The sequence below is a fragment of the Haematobia irritans genome, chromosome 1, assembly GCF_050003625.1.
Source record: "Haematobia irritans isolate KBUSLIRL chromosome 1, ASM5000362v1, whole genome shotgun sequence".
Classification (NCBI taxonomy): domain Eukaryota; kingdom Metazoa; phylum Arthropoda; class Insecta; order Diptera; family Muscidae; genus Haematobia; species Haematobia irritans.
Window position 1 is genome coordinate 129,579,426 of NC_134397.1, and position 24,847 is coordinate 129,604,272.

At 34.4% G+C, this 24,847-nt stretch overlaps 1 protein-coding gene across 2 annotated transcripts in view; it reads right to left on the bottom strand.

The window, feature by feature from the left end:
* trv (trivet) overlaps window positions 1-24,847 on the bottom strand; it is a 403,899-nt gene that overhangs the window by 346,485 nt on the left and 32,567 nt on the right. The window lies entirely within an intron of this gene.

Genomic DNA, 24,847 nt, shown 5'->3' on the forward strand with positions numbered 1-24,847 from the left:
ACACATCGAAATATAGCTCTAAGACCCCATAAAGTATATATATTCTGGGTCGTGGTGAAATTCTGAGTCGATCTGAGCATGTCCGTCTGTCCGTCTGTTGAAATCACGCCAACTTCCGAACGAAACAAGCTATCGACTTGAAACTTGGTACAAGTTGAAATTTGGTACATTGGTACATTAGTACATGATATTAAACAACCATGCCAAAAGTGGTCCATATCAGTCCATAATCATATATAGCCCCCATATAAACCGATCCCGAGATTTCGTTTTGGAGCCACTTGGAGGAGCAAATTTCAACCGAGTCAGTTGAAATTTGGTACATTGTGCTAGTATATGACCGTTAACAACCATGCCTAACTCGGCCTGGCCGAACTTACGGCCGTATATACTTGTTTTTGAGTACGTTTGTTAAAAGAACTAAAAAATGGGGAAAATTATACACAAATGGATTTACTAAATGCGTACTTCTCACAGAATAGTTCATTATTTCCTCAAATTTGTAAATTTTACTACAAATGCACCCGTCGTGAACTTCATATGGCACTAAAGACATTCTTGAAATTTTGAAGGCCAATTTTTTCCTTCAAACTACAAAATTTTCTTTAACAAGTGAAAAAATTAATTATGTCTATTAAATTTTCTTGAATTTGTCGAAAAATATTTACTTTTTGTGATATCAGCGTTTGTGTTTTTTTTTTATTTTTTTTTTAATTTTCTAAAAATAATCTAAATTTTCTAAAATCAAACATTCAATTTTTCTTCCCGGTGGGTTCACTGTTTTTTCAGTGTTGGCATAATATATTTATTCATTATCTACTCGTAAGAATTTTGCAAACAATAGATTTTATTCACATCATCCGATTTGTTCTAGCATATCACAATCGTATGAAGATGACAAAACATTGAATATTACTTGTTTTAATGGCAAACAATGTTCTATACCACAAGCAATATTGGTAACAAGCAGAATACAAGAAAATTATAATGGGACATCATGTCAAACATCCATAACCTATGCATATTCATACACTTGAGTGGGGTACAAAGGAATTCAATAAAGCAACAATTTAAACTACAACCATACTCATAAGCATGCTCTTGAACACATAGGCACAACCAAGTAACATACACACATGTGGGTAAACAGAAAATACATTCTCTCTCTCTCTCACTCACACTAAAAATTCTCTTGGCCTAACCATTGATGATATATGCTTGAATCCATATAAGGCTCAAAGCATAATGAACAAACAAACCAAAAAGGACTTCGACAATCGAAGTACTCATAACCATGAGTATGAAAACAACAGCAGCAACAACATCAATAACAAAACAAAAACAATAGAAGAATAATGTGAATGGTGTGGGAGTCGTTGAGGTTGCAGAATAGAAAAAAAAAAACATGGAATATAGAACAGCAGCGGTGGAAATTGGTGGTAATCATCTGGTTTTATTCAAGCATAAAAAGGAAGCACAAAAAAATATGTCAAATTGCATGCCGGCACGACAGAGATACGAGAAAATGCCTACGCCAATTATGACGGTGTGGTTCAGTGTAAAAGAATTTCTGATTCATTCAAAATCGATTGTGTGTGAGGTGTGGGTTATGCTTGAAGAGCATAGCTTGGAGCCACTGCAAAAACAAATGAATTGATGAAATGGACCATATCATGTGTTTGTATATTTAAAACAATTATTATTATTATTTTTTTAATTTAATTTTAAATACATTTAATTGTATGCCCAGTGAACCATATGTGTTTTAGGAAATTTATTTTTTTAATAAAATATTGTAAGTATGTAAAATAAAAAGGCCAAGGAGCCACAGTGGCTCCAAATGGTTTATAAAGCTTACAAATTAAATATGTCGATTTTTGCACCTATTGGATATGTGGAAAACTCGAAGTCGACCAAATTAAAAAATTAAAAAAAAAATTAAGGCAAATTGGATAAAAACTACGATTTCTATAAGCCCAAGACCCCAAATCGGGAGGTCGGTTTATATGGGGACTATATCAAAACCGATATAGCCCACCGATATAGCCCATCTTCGAACTTGACCTGCCAGCAGACAAAAGACGAGTTTGTGCAAAATTTCAGCACGATTGCTTCATTATTGAAGACTGTAGCGTGATTACAAAAGACAGACAGATAGACTGACGGACAGACTGACATCGTTATATCGTCGCAGAATTTCTCCCTGATCAAGAATATATATACTCTATATAGTCGGAAATCGATATTTCGATGTGTTATAAACGGAATGACAAACTTATTATACCCCCGTCACCATTCTATGGTGGTGGGTATAAAAATAGAATGTTCGAAAAGTCGACTTTTTCTAAAAAAAGCATCCTTTTCCAATTTCTGAAAAAAATTGAATACTCAAACAATCGGCTTGTAAAAATTTTCGAAAACTCGAAATTTCTACTCTTCCCAACTATAAACATTTTGTCTAAGATTTTCTGATTAGAATGAACCGTCACTGAAACTTTTTTTTAGGTCCCAGTACACTGAAAAAAATATTATCGAGAGGTCAAAGATTTCATGTCTTTAAAATACGAATGCTAAGCATAGAAGAGGCATTTCTCTAATATAAAGTTTTTTCCTTGTCCAAAATTCGATAAACTTTTCAACGAAGTCCTGTTGTCCTTATAATTAAGTGATTTGACTTAAAAATGGTTATCGTAACGTGAAAGAAAAAAATTTTGGGCTAAGGACAACTTGATTTTAATAATTCAGAAAAATTCTTTAAATTTAATGAAATTGTCTTTAAATTTGTTGTTTTTTTTTGCATCTTGACTATAAAGCAAAAAATCGTTCAAATATAGGACATGTTTTTCAACATTTTATTTTAAAGTCGTTTTTTACTTGAAAAATAGCTTAATTTCTACTAGAAGTTGAGTCTTAATTTGGAAAATAAAGTTGTCGTTAACTCGTTTTTAAAGGACTTTGATAGCATATAAAGAAAAACAGTTGAGAAAGCAAAAAATTAAAATTTGCTTCCTAGAAGCAAGTACACAAAACCTAAATTTAAAAGAGAATTGTGTCTTAAAAGTGTCCTTACTTGTATTCTCCGCTTCTTTGGCTCGGAATCAATACCAAATTTTTTTAAATAAAGACAACATCTTTGGAACCGGCCATGCCTTTTTCCTGTGTATTGACTAAAAAATTTTCACCAATGGCGCATTTCCATTCATAAGTTCTGGTGACATTTGTGAGTGTTTCAAAGGATTATCTATAGACACGCTAAGAAGAAATGTGATCACCTCAAACCTGTTTCAAGAGCAAACAATTATTTCTGGATGTGAAACTGTGGGATATTAAAGACTACGCAACCTACATTTTAATATGAGCAATTTACAAAATATTAAGGAAAGATTTTTTTAAAATAATCAAGTTTTATTTAAAATAAAGTTTATCATCTTTGCTTCAAAAAAAATGTTTTTTAAATTAAATTTAGGACACACGTTTTGTAAATTTACGTCCCTGTGTTAAAGTCGTATGTCTTTGAACTAAGCCAAAATTTCCTTAACGTAAAGAAACACATTTTTGATTTTATGAAATCGTCTTTAAATGAACTGAAATATTGAATCTGTAGATTTAAGATAAAAATGCTTCAAATATACGCTAAAACTTTTTTTCAGGATTTGGCATGTTTGGTTTAAAGTTTTTTTTGAGAATTAGGAAAACATTTTTTACTATGAAGTATCTCCTTCCTAATTTAAAATTTTACTGATCCTCCATTTAAAGCTACATAGGTCGCTAAGAAATGTGGTTAATTTAAAGAAGCCGCAACTTTGACTCGGAATCAATACATCAGCACATCTTTGAGTCGGAATGTGAGGGATAGGCACATGTTTACTTAAATTATTTCATACTTTCTTTTGAGCTAAGATGTTATTATAAAGCAATATAAAAATATAGGATCGAAAGAGCACTTCCTCGCAAGACATCGCATTGTTTCGCCCGATTTCAATGCTATCAAATATTAGCAAAATCTTTGAGAAATTAATTTACAACCAAATCTCTGATTATTTGGAAAAGAATCAAATGATGTTTAGAAGGCAGTATGGATTTCAAAAAGGTATTGGAACTGACACAGCATTAATAAACGTTATAAACGATATATGTAACGGTTTGGATAAAGGATATAGTGGTGTTGCGGCCGTATTCTTCGATTTAAGTAAAGCCTTTGATCTTGTTGATCACAGGATACTTTTAAGCAAATTGAGATTCTATGGCATACAAACCCCTACTATAAAATTATTGGAGAGCTACTTATGTAATAGAAAGCAATGTGTTAATATTGGGCAAAGCAATAGCAATTTTAAACAAATAGTTTGTGGCGTCCCACAAGGCAGTGTGTTAGGTCCACTGCTGTTTAAAATTTATATAAATGATCTGCAAAATCTTGATTTAAAGGGCAAAATTTACATGTATGCGGATGATATTTGCATTTTATATTATTACAAACATCCTTCAGTTTTGAAAACTGAGATTGAATACGATGCTTCACTAATATGCGAGTTCATACGGCTGAATAAGCTAACTCTCAACGCAGCTAAAACACAGTTCATACGGTTTAGACCGCATGCATTAAAAAAAGATGAGGATATGTTTATTTATGTTGATGGCAACCCTATTTTTGAACAAAAAATTGTAAAGTATCTTGGTGCATGTCTGCAGTATAATCTTAATTGGGACACACACATAGAAAAACTGAAAGAAAAAGTATGTAGAGCAACAGGAGTATTAAGGAAATTCAAACACAAATTATCAGCAGATACTAAGTTGCGATTATACCAAGCCCTAATCCACAGTCATTTTCTTTATGCACCAACAATCTATGGTCACAAGAAGAGTAATGCTTTAAAATCGTTACAATCAGCGCAGAATAAAGCCTTGAAAATTGTTTTTAACTTACCAAATGATTTTTCTACATTAAACATATTCAAAAACTACGCAACCAATATACTTCCTATAAAAGGTATATATCAAAATCACATATTGATTTATATGTTTAAAGCTGTGACAAATAATGGATTTTCGCTTGTACAATTTAAAAGAAACAGAAATCAACACAACATCAACACAAGACAAGAGGATAATTTAATATCTGTTAGATGCAGAACAGAGCTAACAAAACAAAGGATTGAATACGCGGGACCTCAAGAATATAATGCACTACCACAAACTCTAAAAATAATTGCTAGAATTTCGGTATTCAAATCTTCATTGAAAAAATATATACTAGGAAAAATTGAAACACTAATTTAATATCAATCATTACACATTTTTTATTGTCAAGTTGAATTTTAATATAATTTTAATATGAATTTATTTTTGAATTAATTATGAGAAGTAATTGATAATACGATAGATATATGTTTTTGCCAACTAGTCTCTATATAAGCCTACTCGGCGCAGAGACTTCTATTATATTGTAAACATATTTAATGGAATAAAATAAATTTAAAAAAAAAAAAAAAAAAAAGAAACATTTTATAAAAGGTATTATGACGCAAAATTCTCGCACCTAATTCCTAGCCCAGCAGGAAAAAATTTGATCAAATTCCTGATATTGCCGAGATCATTTTGCCGGGGGATAATAATCTCAGCCTTTTATCGATTTTCTTTACAGATTTTCATTTAATAGTTCCAATCTATTTCTAGGAGAAAAACTAAGTTTTCACTAAAAATATTTATGTATTTAAGCCAAAAACTCTTTCTGACGTTTAAGAGAAATTTCTAATAACAGCAAATATTAATAGGTTGGACATTTCCGCACAAATGACAACAATAAACGCCAACAACAACGGAAACCACAACACTATTACTGGAACCCAAGCATCATTATAGGAGCTTGCGAAAAAAAAACATGAATATGCTGGCTGAAAAAGGGCATATACAACTATACACGTACTATCACAATAAGAGAAAATAATAACAAACCAAAAAAAAAAAAAAAACTCAGCAAGAGGAACTGAACCTAATGGCAACAATAATGATAATGACTCAACGGCAAAATGACGACAACGACTACAACGATCGACAACAATGAAGAAAACGCATGTCGTTTATATATAAACGAGTGTCTAGGTGTGTATGCGTTTGTGTGTGTGTACAGGGTCCTAGTGTGGCGGATACGGATGCTGCTGCTGATGATGATGGTGATGGCGATGGTCTTTTTGGCTGTGACAATACGAGTATATATGAAAGGTTGCTTTGTGCGATGGGTTTTAATATGAGCAGTATACAACAGCAAGAAACAAATAAGCGAGTAAAAAAACATAAAACGAGCAATGGTGCAAGTATTCGTTGCAGCCATCATCATCGCCACCATTGCCTTATACTCCTAGGCCACCTTAGAGAATAAGCTGAGAAGATGGTAACGAAAAATGAACACAAAAGCCTTGTGATTAAATGCACTGAGCCCACCAACGCAATTTCGTTTACCACACACCAACACACACACACACAAACACGAACAACTACACAAAACACCAATGTGTAAGTCGCACCAAGAATAACTATAATAGTTAGTACCTCCATGCACTAGAATGCGGTGGCATAACTGCTACTAGACACCAACACCACATGCACCGTATACACACACACAAACATACATTCAACCAACACCAACATCGTAGTCATTTACAGCATTTGTTAATGGACATTCAGGAAGACATAGACACACTTACATACAACCATCATAGAGCACTATGGGCGCAAACATGATTTTAGCGCGAAATATGTACGTTTTCCAAGTAAAAACTTTTTTGTGGCGTTTAATCACTGGCGCAGTTGGTGGAATTCTACCCAAAAATTTTAGATTTTTTGTAGATTGGTATTCCAACAATAACTTAATTTCAGTACAAAGAAATCAGGATGACATATGCATATGGAATAATAACGAAGTTCAGAAGGAGAGTTTTTGGGGCCACTAAGGTAGCATTGTATTTTCGAACTAATCTTAAAAATTCCTAATTTGCGTATTAGGTCCCTTCTGAAGCCACATTGTAAGCGGCAGTAATTTCCCTATGGTCGTGCAAGCTAAAATCAAAGTCAAATTTTAAAACGTCCACAAATTCAAAATTCCAAAAATTTTCACTATAAGAGTGATCGTTTCTGCTAATACCCTACGGGAAATTGGTGCAAATTGCCACTGACGGAGCTATCACAGAACTGGTACTTGTGCTCCAGTTAGCTGCAATTCTTAAATAGTCGTAATTTATTTATTTCCGTACTCGCTTGATATTAAAATCTTAGATCCATTAAGATTTTAATATCAACCATTTTCACATTTGGTGAAATAAAATTATCCACTTAAAAAAATATTGTCGTGAGTTCAAAGATTTCATGTCTTTAAAATACGAATGCAAATTTCGCTTAGCATTGAAGACGAATTTCTCTAATATAAAGTTTTTTTCCTTGTCCAAAAGTAAACGATAAACTTTTCAATGAAGTCGTATTATCCTTATAATTAGGCGATATCACTAAAAAAAAATGGGTATCATAACATGAAAGAAAAAAATGTTTGGGATAAGGTCAACTTGACTTTAATAATTCAGAAAAAGTCTCTCAATTTAATGAAATTGTCTTTAAATTTGTTGTCTTTTTTGCATCTTGACTACAAAGCAAAAAAATAGTTCAAATATAGGACATGTTTTTCAACACTTTATTTTAAAGACGTTTTTTACTAGAAACATAGCATAATTTCTACTGGAAGTCGAGTCTTAATTTAGAAAATAAAGTTGTCGTTAACTCGCTTTTAAAGGACTTTGTTAGCATATGAAGAAAAAAAAAGCTGAAAAGCGAAAAATATAAATTTGCTTCCTAGAAGCAAGTACACAAAACCCAAATTTAAAAGTGAATTGTGTCTTAAAAGTATCCTTACTTGTAATATACGCTTCTTTGGCTCGGAATCAATACCAAAATTTTTAAAGTAAAGACAAAATCTTTAGAACCGAGCATGCTTTTTTTCAGTGTCAGAATAAGCTATGGTTCGACATATTTCAAAAGTTTTTTTTTTTGTCATTTCGGGTTCGATTGGGATGCCCAAATTGAAGCGGATTTCTAAGAGTTTGTCCAAAACTGGTTCCTGAGGACCTGTCTATGGGTTGCTCCTGCTAACTTGTCCCAGGACGTGTCCTTTGGGATGAGTCCAAGGCGCGTCCTAAAATGTAAATTTACTCCGTCAATGACAAACCCATGTTAAAGTGACCGGTCCCTTCCATACGTTTTGACCATAACTGGGACTGGTTCATACACACCAGGGACTAGTCCTGTACCGGTTCTGTGGTTTATCCATTTCCCGTAGGGTATATAATAAAAATTTTGAAGTTTTCAAATGAAGAGTATTTTTGTGATTGATAAACTCAAAAATTGCTGGACCTATTTTGACCAAATTTTATAAAAATGGCCCATGAGAAGTGAGGAGTGTTTCTATGTAATTTGACGTCCATCTGACAGAAGGCTCAATAAAAATAAAAGTAAAAAAAAAATCGAACAAGTATGTAAAACCGTAAGTTTGGCCGGGTAGTATAATACAAGAAATAATGCCTTAATTTGAAATCTAAATTCTTTCTTTTTCAACCCCATTATTCGAATGAATGCTAGAAGTAACATCTGGAAATTTTACTTTTATTTGGAGCAATTTGGATGACCAGGGCGCCTACTATACCCCCAAGAAGTGAAATTGAGGGTCTAGATGAAGAAGGTCTTTGTAGGCCTAAAATATCTCAACATTTCTAATACCAGGAAAATCGAAAAATAGCTATGGTTTCTAGAAGCCTGAGAAATGATATCGGGAGATCGGTCTACAAGGGGGTTATACCAAATGATGGGCCGATACACATCATAATCGTTAACCCAGTTATTGCCCTAAGCTACCTCTAGATTTAAATTTTTAGGAAAATTTAATTAAAACTAAGGTTTCAAGACCCAAAATCGGGTGGTCGGTTTACACGGGGAAACCTGACTCGATATAGGCCATCTTCAAACAAACAGACAGACGGACATAGTTATGTCGTCTATCGAATTTCACCTTGATTAAGAATAAAGATACTTTCTATAGTCGGAAATCAATATTTCGATGTGTGACAAACGGAATGACAAACTTATACCACAGTTCTATGGTGGCGGTTATTAAAATAAAGTCAAACAAGTAAGGAAATATCTTTAATTTTTAATAGTCTCTATTTAGGCGATAAGCCTATGATGTGTTTTGCAGATGGTGTGAAATCTTTAATCAGACTCCAGTGGTGTAAATTAGCCCGATATGGACTCAAAACTAACATACTTTAAAAAAAAAGAATAATAAATATAATAAAAATAAATAAATAATAATAATAAAATAAATAAATTAGGTAAATAAATATTAAAAAAATATTTTTTGTTTAATATGTAATTGAAATGTCTTCAATCATAGAAATGATAGTACCAATCACCAAAGTCAATTAAAAAATTAATTGTTCCAATTAAAAAATTATCCCAATTAATTTAAAATTAATCGATACAATTAATTGTTGTGATTGATTTTCATATCCATTAAAAAATTTGTTGAACCAATTAAATGTTTATTTTAACATTTTTTTTTAAATTCGTTTAAAATTTTAATTGTAAAATTTGTGGTATTTTTTTTGGGTAATTATTTTTCGAGCTATATAGACAAAGAATTTTAAGGAACTTGATCAATTGATTCATTGGAAAGAAAACGCTTCTATAATTTTAATTAAAAACATAACAGATTTCAATCAATTGCTTAATTGAATTATTTTTTAATTTGATAACAAAAAAATATTTCAATCAAATTTTTATTTGGAAATATTTTGGTGAAATTTATTTCTGTTTATACCATGCATGATATGGCCAGAAAAATGCTAACGAAAAATTCGTTATCTGTTCTATAGCTAGTTAAAAAAACTTGAATAATTTTAGATAAATTTTGCCAAAAATTAGAAAATTTTGCTTATTTTATTATTATTTTTTTTTTTGGTTAACTTAATGTCATAAACTAGAATGTAAAGAGTACATAGTTTTTCTAAAATGGGTAAATTATTACTCTCAGGTTTCGCGTCCCGACCATTTTTTTTTTTTAATTTTTTTGAGAAAAAAATTGCTACAATTGCGATTTCGTCCATAGTGCAATGATGGGTGACAATAAAAACTTAACAGACCAAACACACACACACATACACAAAACTATTTTTACATGCACCCAAACCTTAACTCTCACCAAATCACATCTCCATGCACACACACACACACTCTCTCCCACCCTTATTCCTACACATTTATATATTAAATGTTATCAGCTTCGACAAGAAATGAATGGCTGGCTGGCTGTAATGCCTGGTGAGGTCGAGGTATGTTGGCATCGTCCATTGTGGGTGTCTAACCCAAATGGTAAAAGGAATTAAAGGACATTTAGTTGCTCGAATGTGCAAATAATGAAGAAGATTAGTTTAGCACAAGAAAGAATAATGGTGGAGAAATTAAAAAAGGAGCAAAAAAGCACGAGAACATACTTTCTATAAACTATTCAATGAAGATCCAACATATTGCAGTCAATCCTATAAATCAGCTAAATCAATTGGCCTTAAAGTCGACAAGCAAACCATAGAGAAAAGGATAAGGCTACAATTAAATATTTACCCAAGGCGCTTTAACTATGTATGTGTAGAGCTATATACTTGTGTATACATATGTATATATATGGGATTGTTCTCTATAGGAAAATATTTCTAAAGATATATATGACCATCTTAGGCAAGTGGAACTTGTGACATAGGGCAATATGTTATTGAATTTATTTCACTTCTTTGTTATTTTTTCTATGAAAAATGTTAAGAGAAGAAAACTTTTGAAAAATGGTAGAACACCCAAATACTATGCAGTAGATATATCTTTGCGGGAGACAATCTTTCAGGGGCCGTATACAATTAAAGTTGTGATTTTAAGTTAAGCTTAAGGTCAAATATTTATGTGTGCCCATTAATAATGGATTTTATGAAAGGAGTTAGGGCATAAAATTTAGTCATACGAAAAAAAAACATATTTACTTAAGTATTTAATTCAGTAAATCCAAATATATTCTTAAGACCATAGACTCCCATACGTAATATGTCATTACTAAAGACAAATTCCGTGGTTTGGAGTGGGCAATCAAGCTGAATTTTTATAAGATTGAGTAAAATGCAATCAACATGCATTTTTTCCTGTATGTAGAAAAATTCATTTCATGGTCTTAAGTTTCTTAAGTTCATGGAAAAACAATGAACGCTACAAGGGTTGCCTTTTATGTTTCGGGATTGAGCAAATCTAGTGTTGTAATCTGCCTAAAAAATGGAAATAATTCGTAAACATTTTCGTGAGATTATTTTTTACAATTTTCGACGTGGTTTAACTAAACAGCGTTTGTCGACGGTATGCGGAGTTCAATTGAGGTCGTAGTTCAAAGCAAGACGAATTTCGTGAAGGTCGTCCTAAATCAGTTGTTGTTCCGGAAGCCATTGATACTCTGCGTCAACTGACATTGCAAGTTCGTCATTTGACCTATCGCGAGATTGAGACAACCTTAAGCATTAGTGGCACCAGCATAAATTCAATATTATACAAGCATTTGACCATGAAAAAAATTCGCGGTGGATCCCACACAATTTGTCAAAAGCTTAAAAAAGGCTCGTGTCGATTGGTCAAAAGAAATGCTCCAAAAAATTAGATCACGGTGCTTCAAAACACATCCTTGACATCGTGACAAGTGATGAATCGTGAATTTACGTGCACGAAGACAAGAAGTATGATCACCTTCTAGAACAAAGTGTCATTTTAGGATTGGGAGAAAATAACATTTGTGCTTTAAAAATATTGTTTTCTCATCAAACATAGAATGGTTGTCGAAAACAGATACATAATGTCCAAGAAAATAATATGCTTGCGACAAAGATGTTATATATTCACCGTTAAAAAATAACAGTTTGCTCTAGGAGGTGAAGCTTCAAGAAGTGCAAGAGATCACCAATGCCCAAAAAATTAGAATAGAGAGCCAATGATTTGCTTCGCTTACACGAAGGTGACCAGTTGCTGGTTTCCTCCAAAGAGAAGCCATTCTAAATTGAGCAGTTTATGAACCAAAACAAGTATATACGGCCATAATTTCGGCCAGTCCGAATCTTATGTACCCTCCACCATGGATTGAGTAGAAACTTCTACGAAAGACTGTCATCCACAATCGAATTAATTGGGTTGTGGTATCTTAAAACTTCTTAACATCGTTTTCTAAATTGTGAGTTAGTCCATACGTGGTATATATATTAGACAAAAAGGTATGTATAGGTAAGTCTACAAATAATTGCGAATCGATATGGACTTTTGCACGGTACGTAGAGAAGCAGAATTGAATATGGGGATCGCTTATATGGGGGCTATATACAATTATGAACTTGATATGTACCAATTTTTGTGTGATTGGGGATCGATTTATCTGAGGGCTATATATAACTATAGACCGATATGGACCTAGTTAGTCATGGTTGGTAACGGCCATATACTAGCACAATGTACCAAATTTCAACTGACTCGGATGAAATTTGCTCCTCCAAGAGGCTCCACAACCAAATCTCGGGATCGGTTTATATGGGGGCTACATATGATTATGAACTGATATGGACCACTTTTACCATGGTTGTTAAATATCATATACTACCACCACGTACCAAATTTCCACCAGATCGGATGAATTTTGCTTCTCCAAAAGGACAATGTACCAAATTTCAACTGACTCGGATGAAATTTGCTCCTCCAAGAGGCTCCACAACCAAATCTCGGGATCGGTTTATATGGGGGCTATATATGATTATGAACTGATATGGACCACTTTTGCCATGGTTGTTAAATATCATATACTACCACCACGTACCAAATTTCCACCAGATCGGATGAATTTTGCTTCTCCAAAAGCACCGGAGGTAAAATCTGGGGATCGGTTTATATGGGGCCTTTATATAATTATGGACTGATATGAACCAATTCCTGCATGGTTGTTGGATACCATATACTTACACCACGTACCAAATTTCAACTGGAGGTCAAATCTGGTTATCGGTTTATATAGGGGCTATATATAATGGACCGATGTGGACCAATTTCTGCATGGTCATTAGAGAACATATACTAATACCATGTACCAAATTTCAGCCAGATCGGATGAAATTTGCTTCTCTTAGAGGCTCCGCAAGCCAAATCGGGGGATCGGTTTATATGGGGGCTATATATAATTATTGACCGATGTGAACCAATTTTTGCATAGTTGTTTAAAACCATATACTTACACCATGTACCAAATTTCAGCCAGATCGGATGAAATTTGCTTCTCTTAGAGGCTCCGCAAACCAAATCTGGGGATCGGTTTATATGGGGGCTATATAATTATGGATCGTTGTGGATTAATTTTTGCATGGTTGTTAGAGATCATATGCTGACACCATGTACCAAATTTTAGTCTGATCGGATGAAATTCGCTTATCTTAGAGGCTCTGCAAGCCAAATCGGGGGATCGGTTTATATGGGGGCTATATATAATTGTGGACCGATGTGGACCAATTTTTGCATGGTTGTTAGAGACCATACACCAACACCATGTACCAAATTTCAGCCGGATCGGATGAAATTTGCTTCTCTTAGTGGCTCGGCAAGCCAAATTTGGGGGTCCGTTTATATGGGGGCTATACGTAAGACTGAACCGATATTGCCTATTTGCAATACCATCCATTAAAAATACTTGTGCCAAGTTTCAAGTCAATAGCTTGTTTCGTTCGGAAGTTAGCGTGATTTCAACAGGCGGACGGACATGCTCAGAACGACTCAGAATTTCACCACTACCCAGAATATATACACTTTATGGGGTCTTAGAACAATATTTCGATGTGTTACAAACGGAATGACAAAGTTAGTATACCCCCATCCTATGGTGGAGGGTAACATATAAAAATGATGGGGTTTACTTACCAAAGAGCTCACCTGAAAATGTGGACCTTCGATTGGCCACTAAAACTGAACTACAGCCAATGGTATCATCTGTAATGGCAGATGGTCGCTCCGCGCTCGTATTCATCGACCGAATACTATCGAGAAAATGTCCTTAATATAGTATGAACACCGGGGCAGACACAAATTTCGACCCCAGACCATGGACATTCCAACAGGACTCAGCACCATCGTACTCAGCACGTGTCAACCAAGAATGATATAAAAAGGAGGTTCCTAGCTCCATTTCAACAGAATAATGATCACAGAAATCTCCGAATATCAACCCGTTGGACTTTTGCGCCTGGAGCATTTTGGAGAGTAAGGCTGGTACTAAGAAATTCCAAAGTGTCGATCATTTCATGTCGGCGCTTCGTCGGGAATGGGCCAAAATATTGAAGAGTGAATTTCATGTAACGTCTGATGGCTTGTCGGCCATTCGAAGGCCATAATTCGTACCAAAGGTACAAACAAATCTAAACTGATTCAAAAAGTTGATGTCATTTCCGATTTTTGAACAATAACATTTCTTGTTTTTGAACAATAACATTAAAAAAATTGAATCAAATATAGTTCTTTATTTATTTATTTTTATATTCATCATGTAATTTGAGGCCACAGAGCGGCCAATTTATATATATTACAATTGATTACTAATTAAATTAGCTGTAATACAGTTCTCTTTTTGAGCTTTGCGTACTTGATACTACGAAGTACATTTCGATTATTATTATTAATTTTTTCCTGATTTTTTCTTCATGTGCTTTCGAATTCCATTAAAAACGTGAGAACGAGAACATAAATTTCCAAATTTGGGCTCGACTTCAAATACATATTATGCTATGTTGCAAATAGCAAAAGTCTTTTCAATAAAGTGTTGGAGAACATTTCCTATTTTTGAACATTTTTTAGCTTTGTAGTCAAGATGCAAAAAGTCAAAAAATTTAAAGTTTCAAAAACATTAAATTTGGAAGTTTTTTTTTCAAATTTATTAAGGCCAAGTTGACCATATTAGAGTAATTTTTTTTTTTCAGTAAAGAAATATATTTTTAAGTGCAAATGACTTTTGTACAAGAAACAAGTTCTTTACATCACAGAAATGCCATAAATAAAATTCGCTTTGGTATTTTAAGGAAAATAAATCTTTGGCCTCACGACAATAATTTTTTGATTGTAGCAAAAAATTTGTATAGGATATTCTCATTGCTTGTGGAGTCGAACTTAGTTAAATTTCGTTTTAACTTTTAAAAAACGCTCATAAAATAAACTAAAAAGTTTATATAATAAATTTGCAAATATTTTATTTAAACAATCTATATCTTGTGATAAACACATCAAAGCGTTAGACTTTAGCGAGACATTTGGCCAACAAATGGGAACAATGGCTGAAAAATGCCAAAAGCAGACTTATTGAAGACAAATGCGAGCAAACATACATTGCAAACAATTTGTTGTGGATACGAGCTAACAACAACAACAAAAGAGAAATTGAAAAAACGAAATATATTTCGTAACAACATCAGTCATTGTCCTTAAGGACATTTGCGTTAGGATTTCTTTTTTTGCTCATCTGATTCTACATTGCTTTCGTTATGTCTTCAAATGTTATCAACAATGTTTCCCTTGTTCTTGGAAATAATTCCGTCTACAAAGGGAGTAAATATTTTCATCTGGCCACATTACCACCCTCAGCCACTCTATTGGAAAAAACAACAGACCAATATGAAAAACAAAAATATCATGGAGATGAAAGAAAAATTCTTTGTTTGCTTTGTTAGGGAAAATAATATAGAAATCAAAGTAACAAAAAAAAACGAAAGAAACTGAAATGAAATAAAATAAAAATGTCAGAATGCAAGGACATTCAAGAGCAACATACAAAAAAAAAAAAAAAAATAATACACAACTGAATTTTTTCGGAGATTTATTTTTACTTTGCATAATGAAGAAAACTTCAAGTTCGTTTTTTGTTTTCTTGGAAGACCTTCTTCATCGAATTTAAGTAAGAATTTAGGAAATCATCATCAACGTAAGACTGAAAACAAAAAAACAAGCTAGAAAATTTTGCCCAAAAAACAATTTTCTAAATGATATTGGTTCAATTAACAAATGGTGAAAGCTGTTGCGTGGCAAACCAAGCGTATAGCGTAACATAGATACGCCTGCCACACTGCGCATGGTGTATTAATCATTTAGAAAAATGCCATCGGAAAATGATTGAATGGTCCTTGTACGAAACACAATACAAAGTGAATCATTTGTTAACACAAATTAGATATTTATCGCACAATTAAAGCTTATCAAATCAACAATAAAACGGGCATAAACTGTTGTCACTTTGTCATTGACGGCTTTTGGGGGGGAGGAGCGTCAAGGCGCGGCTGTACTATAATTGAAAGCCTAAGGAAATGGGTAGACTACTATAGATAATTTATTATTCAAATTGAGACAAATTAGAAATTTTGTTTCAATTTAAAATGTATATGTACTTGCATTATGATAGAAAATTTAATGAATAGCATTTGTCAGAAAATGAAAAAGAAGGAAAACCAAGAGATAATAAGAGCAAACACTGGTTTATCGACTGCGTTCCGAAACTAAAATTTCAAGAAAAACTCAATTCTCCTTTGTCTTGGATTGAAAACTGAAACGTTGAACGAAAAGGTGTTTCAACAGTTTCCTGGCAGAATAGTGTAAACGGCATTTAGTTCGGCCGGCCCGAATCTTAAATATCTGCCACCATGAGTCAAATATGAAAGTTTCCGTTGAAAAATCTTCATCGTAGCATGTTACTTGAAAATATATATAGAATTTTAGGGTAATTTGATGACTGATATTCTCCCCAACACCTAAAGGGTGATACGGTCAAAATTTGGTCAATATAAACTTGACGTATTTCTTTCAATTTTGCATTTAAAAAAACTGAACACCCCTCATTTTAAAGGTGTGTGTGTGTGGAATGTTGCTCCTACTTTGGTTTTGGAATTCACTCTTCAGTTGTCAAAATGCCGTCCAAGCAAGAAGAGCAGCGTATCAAAATTTTGCTCGCGCATCACGAAAGTCCGAACTACTCGCACGCAAAGCTGGCAAAATCGCTAAAAGTTGCCAAATCAACCGTTACAAATGTAATTAAAGTGTTTGGGGAACGTTTGTCGACAGCCAGGAAGTCTGGATCAGGGGGAAATCGAAAACCGGAAGCCGTTGACACGACAAAGAGAGTTGCCGGTAGTTTCAAGCGAAACCCTAACCTCTCTCTCCGAGATGCCGCAAATAAGCTGGGTGTATCGTCTACAACAGTGCATCGAGCCAAAAAACGAGCCGGACTATCGACTTACAAGAAGGTAGTGACTCCAAATCGCGATGATAAACAAAATACGACGGCCAAAGCGCGATCCCGGAGGCTGTACACGACGATGCTGACGAAGTTTGACTGCGTGGTAATGGACGACGAAACCTACGTCAAAGCAGACTACAAGCAGCTTCCGGGACAGGAGTTTTATACGGCAAAAGGAAGGGGAAAGGTAGCAGATATTTTCAATCACATAAAACTGTCAAAGTTCGCAAAGAAATATCTGGTTTGGCAAGCCATCTGTACCTGTGGCTTGAAAGCAGCATTTTCATAGCTTCCGGGACTGTCAACCAAGAAATTTACGTGAAAGAGTGTTTGAACGCCGCCAACAACGTGCAGGTGGTTCCCAAGGACAAGAACCCTCCCAACACGCCAGAGCTCCGCCCAATTGAGAAATACTGGGCTATTGTCAAGCGGAACCTAAAGAAGACCAAAAAAAACTGCTAAGGACGAGCAGCAGTTCAAGGCAAACTGGCTTTCTGAGGCGAAGAAGGTGGACAAGGTGGCTGTACAAAATCTGATGGCAGGTGTCAAGCGTGAGGCCCGGCAATTCGGATTTGGAAAAGCGAAAGTCTAACTGAATATTTTTCCTGAATTTTATACTAATTGAACTTGAAAAAGAAATTAAATTTGATTTCTTAAATAAACGATTTCACCGATTTACACGCGTTTTCACTTGACCAAATTTTGACCGTATCACCCTTTATTCACAGATCTTAAATAGCTCTTCAGGTAGATGTTAGGTGTTATATTGGCAAAATTTTCTATAGAAGGTTAGGTTAGGTTAGGTGGCAGCCCAATGTATCAGGCTCACTTAGACTATTCAGTCCATTGTTATACCACATTGGTGAACTTCTCTCTTATCATTGAGTGCTGCCCGATTGTATTGGCTTCGGGTAAGGATGATGAATTTTCTACTGATGCAAACGACCTTGTAGTTTTTCCAGTTTTTGAAGTGAAGTGTAGGTTAGGATAGATTTATTGACAGCCTGCTTATTTGGGATCACTTACATTATCCTGTAAAATGGGATAGCACAAATGGAGAAATTCTCTCTTATCAGTGCAGATTCCATGTTTAGCTCAATGACAAAGCGAGTCTTAATGGCCTTTGATATTGCAGTGAAACTACTTCGAGAAGCTTTGAAACACTCCGAATTACCACCAGCATTACTGAGATGGGATAATCCACTTCTGAAACTGAACTAGAACCGGCAAACTTGAGAGTCTCAGTGACTGAACTGCAGACTCGAGGATCTTAGTAGTTGAACTGCAACCAGGAAGATCACAGTTCGTGAATTACATACCCGGGGGTCTCAATGATTGAACTTTAGATCGTATGGACTTAAATGCACGAGTATCTCAGTGATTGGCCTGAAAAAAAAGAGGGTCTCACCAGCATCTCAGTAGTTGGACAACTAGAATAAGTAACAGGTTGTATCTTAAGATCTCAGTAGTTGACTTAAGATACAAGATACTGTTTGATCCGAAATCCTAATCCGAAAATCTCAGTGCTTAAACCACATACCCGAAGGTCTCAATGATTGCGGATTGGAAGATCTCAGTGTTTTTGATGTAAAGACCGGAGAATCTCAGGGATTGAATTAAACCTCAAAGTTCTCTATGATTGATCTTCAAATTCAAAACTCTCAGTACTTGCTTGGCAGACTTAGGAAAATAAAAAAGCAGGAGTTCAATGAAGCCCCAAATGTCTCTATGACTTCTCTGCAAATTCTCTCAGTGCTTGGAATACATATTTAACTAAAATCCCAGTGTTTGATATAAAGACCTGAGGATCTCTGAAGTTGAATGTGCCCTAAAGATCTCAGTGATTAATCTGCAAAATCAAAGCTCCCACGACTTGGAGGGCAGACTCGAGGATCTAAGAGATTAAACTGAAGACTCGGGGGGTCACCGTAATTAAATTGAAAATTCAAGAATCCATTGATTGAACTATCAACCCGAAGATCTAATTGGTTGAACTACATCCAGAAACTCAGTGTTTCTACCGGAATACCTTAGAGTCTCAGTAATTGAACAGCAGATTCGAGGATCTTAGTAGTAAAGCTGCAGGTAGGAAGATATCAATTCGTGAACTGCATGTCCGAGGGTCTCAATAACGGCACGAGTATTTCTCAGTGATTGACCTGCAAAACTGAGGGTCCCAGAGAATAAACTGAAACCCAGGGAGCTTCAGCAATAAAAGTGTATTCTCAGTAATTGAACAGCAGATTCGAAGAAGCTCGGGGTGGGAAGATATCAGTTCGTGAACTGCATGTCCGAGGGTATCAATGATTGAACATTAGATTTAACGGCACGAGTATCTCTCAGTGATTGACCTGCAAAACTGAGGGTCCCAGAGAATAAACTGAAACCCAGGGAGCTTCAGCGATTAAAGTGTAGCAGGCATACCTGACAGTCTCAGTGATTGATCTGCAGAACAGAGGGTTTCTATGATTTAAGATTGAAATTAGGAAGATCTTAGTATTTGATATACAGACCGTAGGGTTTCAGCGGTTGAATGAAGTCCCAAAGGTCTCTATGATTGATTCGAAGCTCAAAGTGCTTTAACGATAGACTCGAGTTTGAATTACAGGCTCGAAGGATCTCAGTGGCTTAGTGGCGACCCGAGAATTTCCAAAGGCAGGCTCGAAGGTCTCAGTTAATTAATTGGAAGAATTATGTAGCAGTGATTCAATGGCAGATATGAAGGATTAATGGGCTGAGCTACAAACTTAAGGATCTTAATGATATAATTGCAGATCGGAGTGTTCTAGAGATTGAAAGTTCTCGGTGGACAAATTGCCATTTAACGATTGAATTAACTGCATGGATAATATAACTGGACGACAGGCTGATTTAACAAGGGATCCCATGATCTGTGAGCTAAAACTGCAGTTCCGAGGGTCTTAGTGATTGAAAAAAAAAACTTTAAACCTGTAGGTTTTAGAGATTGACCTATAAATCGGAGGGTTCTAGTTACACATATTTACCCTCTAATTTTCTTAATACGATCATTAGATGGTATATTTTCTCTTTTATATTTAAATAAGAATTGTGTAGTCAAATTCAGTCCTTTTTGTATCTCATATTATTGCTTGAAATATATGTTTAAATTAACCATATCGTTATCGTTTTCCTGACGAGTTTTAGAAGCCATCAAATACAAATGTTATCTTCTATTGTCGAAAATGTTATAAAAAAAATATTAAACATTTTATCACCAACCTACCTCTAAAGGTTTCTAGCAAATATTGATAAGTAATAGTTACATTGAATTTTATCTTTTCATTAGCAAAAAAATAAAATAAAATAAAACTAGACAAAGTCTTTACAAAGCCTATGAAAGCCAAAGATTGATTCCCTAAGTGATTGATATACTAAGAACCTCATTGCCCTCAAACGTTTTCGTTGCCGCGGTTATATAGAGGATTTTATTTCTCTCTGTCTCTCCGCCTACTCATATTGCAAAAAAGAAACCTATGTATATTGCATTGAGTTTTCAACCAATTTCAAGCTTGAACCAAAAAAAAAACCCCTAACAATCACTGGAATATTCTTCTACGGTAATTCAGGCAACATTTTATTGAAAACGTAAATCCTTATATTTTGATTGAGACCAATTGGTATTTGTTCTTTAAGTACACAATTGCCATTACCTTTGTTATATTTTTGTGTAAGTGTGGGCTTTGTTTTTCGACAATGGGGTTTTTATTATTTGCCTTTCGTTTCTCGAAAGTTTATCTTCGTGCTGTTTATTTAGCCCTGAACTGTTTTAAATGTTTTTTCTGCCCTCTTCGATTCAATTGTAAAATAAATATGCAAATTTTAAGACAATGTCAAGTGGATAATGTATGGAGATTTTTTTTATTCAACTTTATCCACTTTATATTATTTTGCCAATTATGTCGACTTTAAAGGATTTAAGTGACATCTTAAAAAAAAAGTAGAAGGTTGCTTTTATCTCAGTTGTTTTCGGTGTTTAAAAGAATTATTAAATTTTGGAAATTACATTTTAAGAAAGTTTAACAGCGATTCAAAGTGGAAAAATTTTAGTTAGCAAGAGTAGTGGCGTACACTGAAAAAAATATTGTCGTGAGGCCAAAGATTTTATGTCCTTACAATACAAATGCAAAAGCCGATAAACTTTTCAATGAAGTCGTATTTCTTTATGATTAAGATATTTCACTTAAAAATGGTTATCGTAACATGAAAGAAGAAATTTTTAGGGTAAGGTCAACTTGACTTTAATAATTCAGAAAAAATTCTTTAGAATGAATGAAATTGTCTTTAAAATTGTTGTCCTTTTGCAACTTGAATACAAAGCAAAAATTCGTAAAAAATAGGACATGTTTTTCACCACTTTATTTAAAATATGTTTTTTACTTGAAACATAGCATAATTTTTACTGGAAGTCGAGCCTGAATTTGGAAAATAAAGTTGTCGTTAACTCGTTTTTAAAGGACTTTGAAAGCATATGAAGAAAAAAATCTGAAAAATCTAAAAAATATAAAAAACAAAATTTGCTTCCTGGCAGCAAGTACACAAAACCCAAATTTAAAAGACAATTGTGTCTTAAAAGTATCCTTTCTTGTATTCTCCGCTTCTTTGGCTTGGAATCAATACCAAAATTGTTAAAGTAAAGACCAAATCTTTGGAACAGTGCATGCTTTTTTCAGTACAGGCGTTATTAAATGTGTACAAAATTATTTGTTTTTTGCAGGCATAGTTCGAAAATGGGGTAGAGTGGTTCATGTTTATGTTTTGATATAGCCTTCATATAGACCAATTAAAATGATCAATTTCGATCAATAACAGTCTACTATATGAATCAACAGAATTTATGATTGAGTCATATGAAGGGCGAGACTTTCAAAGATTTCTTCTTAAATTTTAAAAATTAAATTTAACTTCGGAAATTATATTAATTGAACCGATTGTCTTGTGAGGAGGATATATTCCATCAAATTCACTTGAACATTTATAATAAATGTATGGTCTCAAATGTCCATAACAAAGTCCCTGAATAGTTACAATCTAATATAGGCCTAATATTAAACGAATTTGTACCATTTTTAATTTTTTCCATACCCCGATGAGGGTTTGTAAAATATTGAAATATCGATTTCCGATTATACAAGGTATATATATTATTGATAAGGGAGAAATCCCAAGACCATATAAGCATGTCCGAGTGTCCGTCTTGCCGTCCTTATGTTGTCATGTTGTATTCAATAATCGCGCTATCGTCCTAACAGTTGGGGCAGATTCGTTGTTTGTCTGCACGCAAATCGATGTCGGGCTACATTGGTCCAGATTTTGATATAACCCCATTTAGACTGATCTCCCCATTTGACTTCTGGGAACTCAAAATACTGAAGTTTTAACCAATTTGACCGAAATTGGAAATCTAAGGGAATTATAGGTTCACAAGGAGATGATTCGAATAGAGTGTGTGTCGGGCCATGTTTTGGTATAGTCGCGATCTCTCGATTAGATTTCTTGGACTGTAAACACCCCAAGTTTTGTCCGATTAGAAGTCTAGAGGTATTTTAGGTCCACAAATAGGTGTGCTGAATAAGGTACCTGTTTTGGTATAACCCCTATATAGACCAATTTCCCGACTTAGGTTAGGTTAGGTGGCAGCCCGATGTATCAGGCTCACTTAGACTATTCAGTCCATTGTTATACCACATTGGTGAACTTCTCTCTTATCACTGAGTGCTGCCCGATTCCAAGTTAAGCTCAATGACAAGGGACCTCCTTTTTATAGCCGAGTCAGCACTGAGTGCTGCCCGATTCCAAGTTAAGCTCAATGACAAGGGACCTCCTTTTTATAGCCGAGTCCGAACGACGTTCCACATTGCAGTGAAACCACTTACAGAAGCTTTGAAACCCTCAGAAATGTCACCAGCATTACTGAGGTGGGATAATCCACCGCTGAAAAACTTTTTGGTGTTCGGTCGAAGCAGGAATCGAAACCACGACCTTGTGTATGCAAGGCGGGCATGCTAACCATTGCACCACAGTGGCTTCCCGACTTAACATTATATGCATTTAGACATTGCAGTTTTTATTCTATTTGTCTCAAATTCGAAAGTCTACGTTCATATCTAGTTGAGTCATGTTTGGGTACAGCCCCCATATAGACCGAAATCGAAATATCTATCAGATTTGTCGACATTGAAATTCAAGATTCAAAAGACCTGGGTCAAGTTTGGTTCTTATCGGTTAGTACAGGATAAAATCCTCATACAAACAGGCACACTGATAATCGAAATTGCCGAAACCTAGAAGCAAACTTTTTCGTTTTTACTTCTCGTACTCTTTCGAGTAATACGGGAAAAATAACAGAATTTAGATTTAATATTTGATCGAAAATGCGAGTGATGCACACTCATAAGAAATGTTTAGGATTCTCCTAAAACTCAAACAAAAATGGTTCTTATAAATCCAGAAGCCGATGTAATCTTCAAATATAGAAATTTTAAATTTAACTTCGAAAAGACGCACCATTTGAACCAATCTGCTTGGTTGGAGAGTATCTGAGTATCTGTTTTCAAAGGAAACTATTATATTTTTGATTCGTCTCGGCCGAACTTATGGCCGTATATATGTACTTATTTAACGTCATATTATGTACTATATATGACAACGCATTACAAGAAAATGCTTTCTATTTAGATTTCTACTTGAAACCATAGAAATTTGGAATTTTTAACATAAAACCTAAGTCTTGTACCGCAAGCAGGGCTATCGAGTCGAACCAATTTTGCTCGACTCCGACTCCAGCATTTTTTATTAGCCTCGACTCCGACTCCGGGTAATATAACTAAATTTCAATTTAATAACATGGATCGATATAAATTATCGTATTTATTTATGTGTGCAAAAAAATACCTTAATTTAACATTTGATGCCAATTGAACTCTATATTTCAAATTTAAAGCAAAGTCGGTCCTGTTTTTAATAAATAAAGTAATGATATAAATATCCATCACAATATGATCAGATGCCAACAGTCTTCAGTATATGTATTTATAGACAAGTAAAGAAAGTTCAAAGTCGGACGGGGCTCATTGTATTATACCCTCCAACATATTGTGGACCAAAATTATTGATATCATCTCAAATCCTTTAAAGGTTTATATTCCCATATGCATGAATTTGAATCTGAACCGATTTGGGCAAAATTGTATACACTTCTACAAAATCTATGTATTTAAAATTTAAGTCTAACTTTATGGGACGAAACACAATTTTAGTAAAAACCAGTTAAGTCAGGCGGGGCCGACTATAATATACCTGCACAACTTTGTATTTAGATCTACATTTCTATAAAATCTCAAATCCTTGAAATTTGTTGAGTACTTCATGTAAAGGTTTATGGTCCCATTGACCAATATTTAAAACTGATCCGATCTGGACAATATATTGTCGGACTTCTACAAAATCTTGGCAGGCATAAAT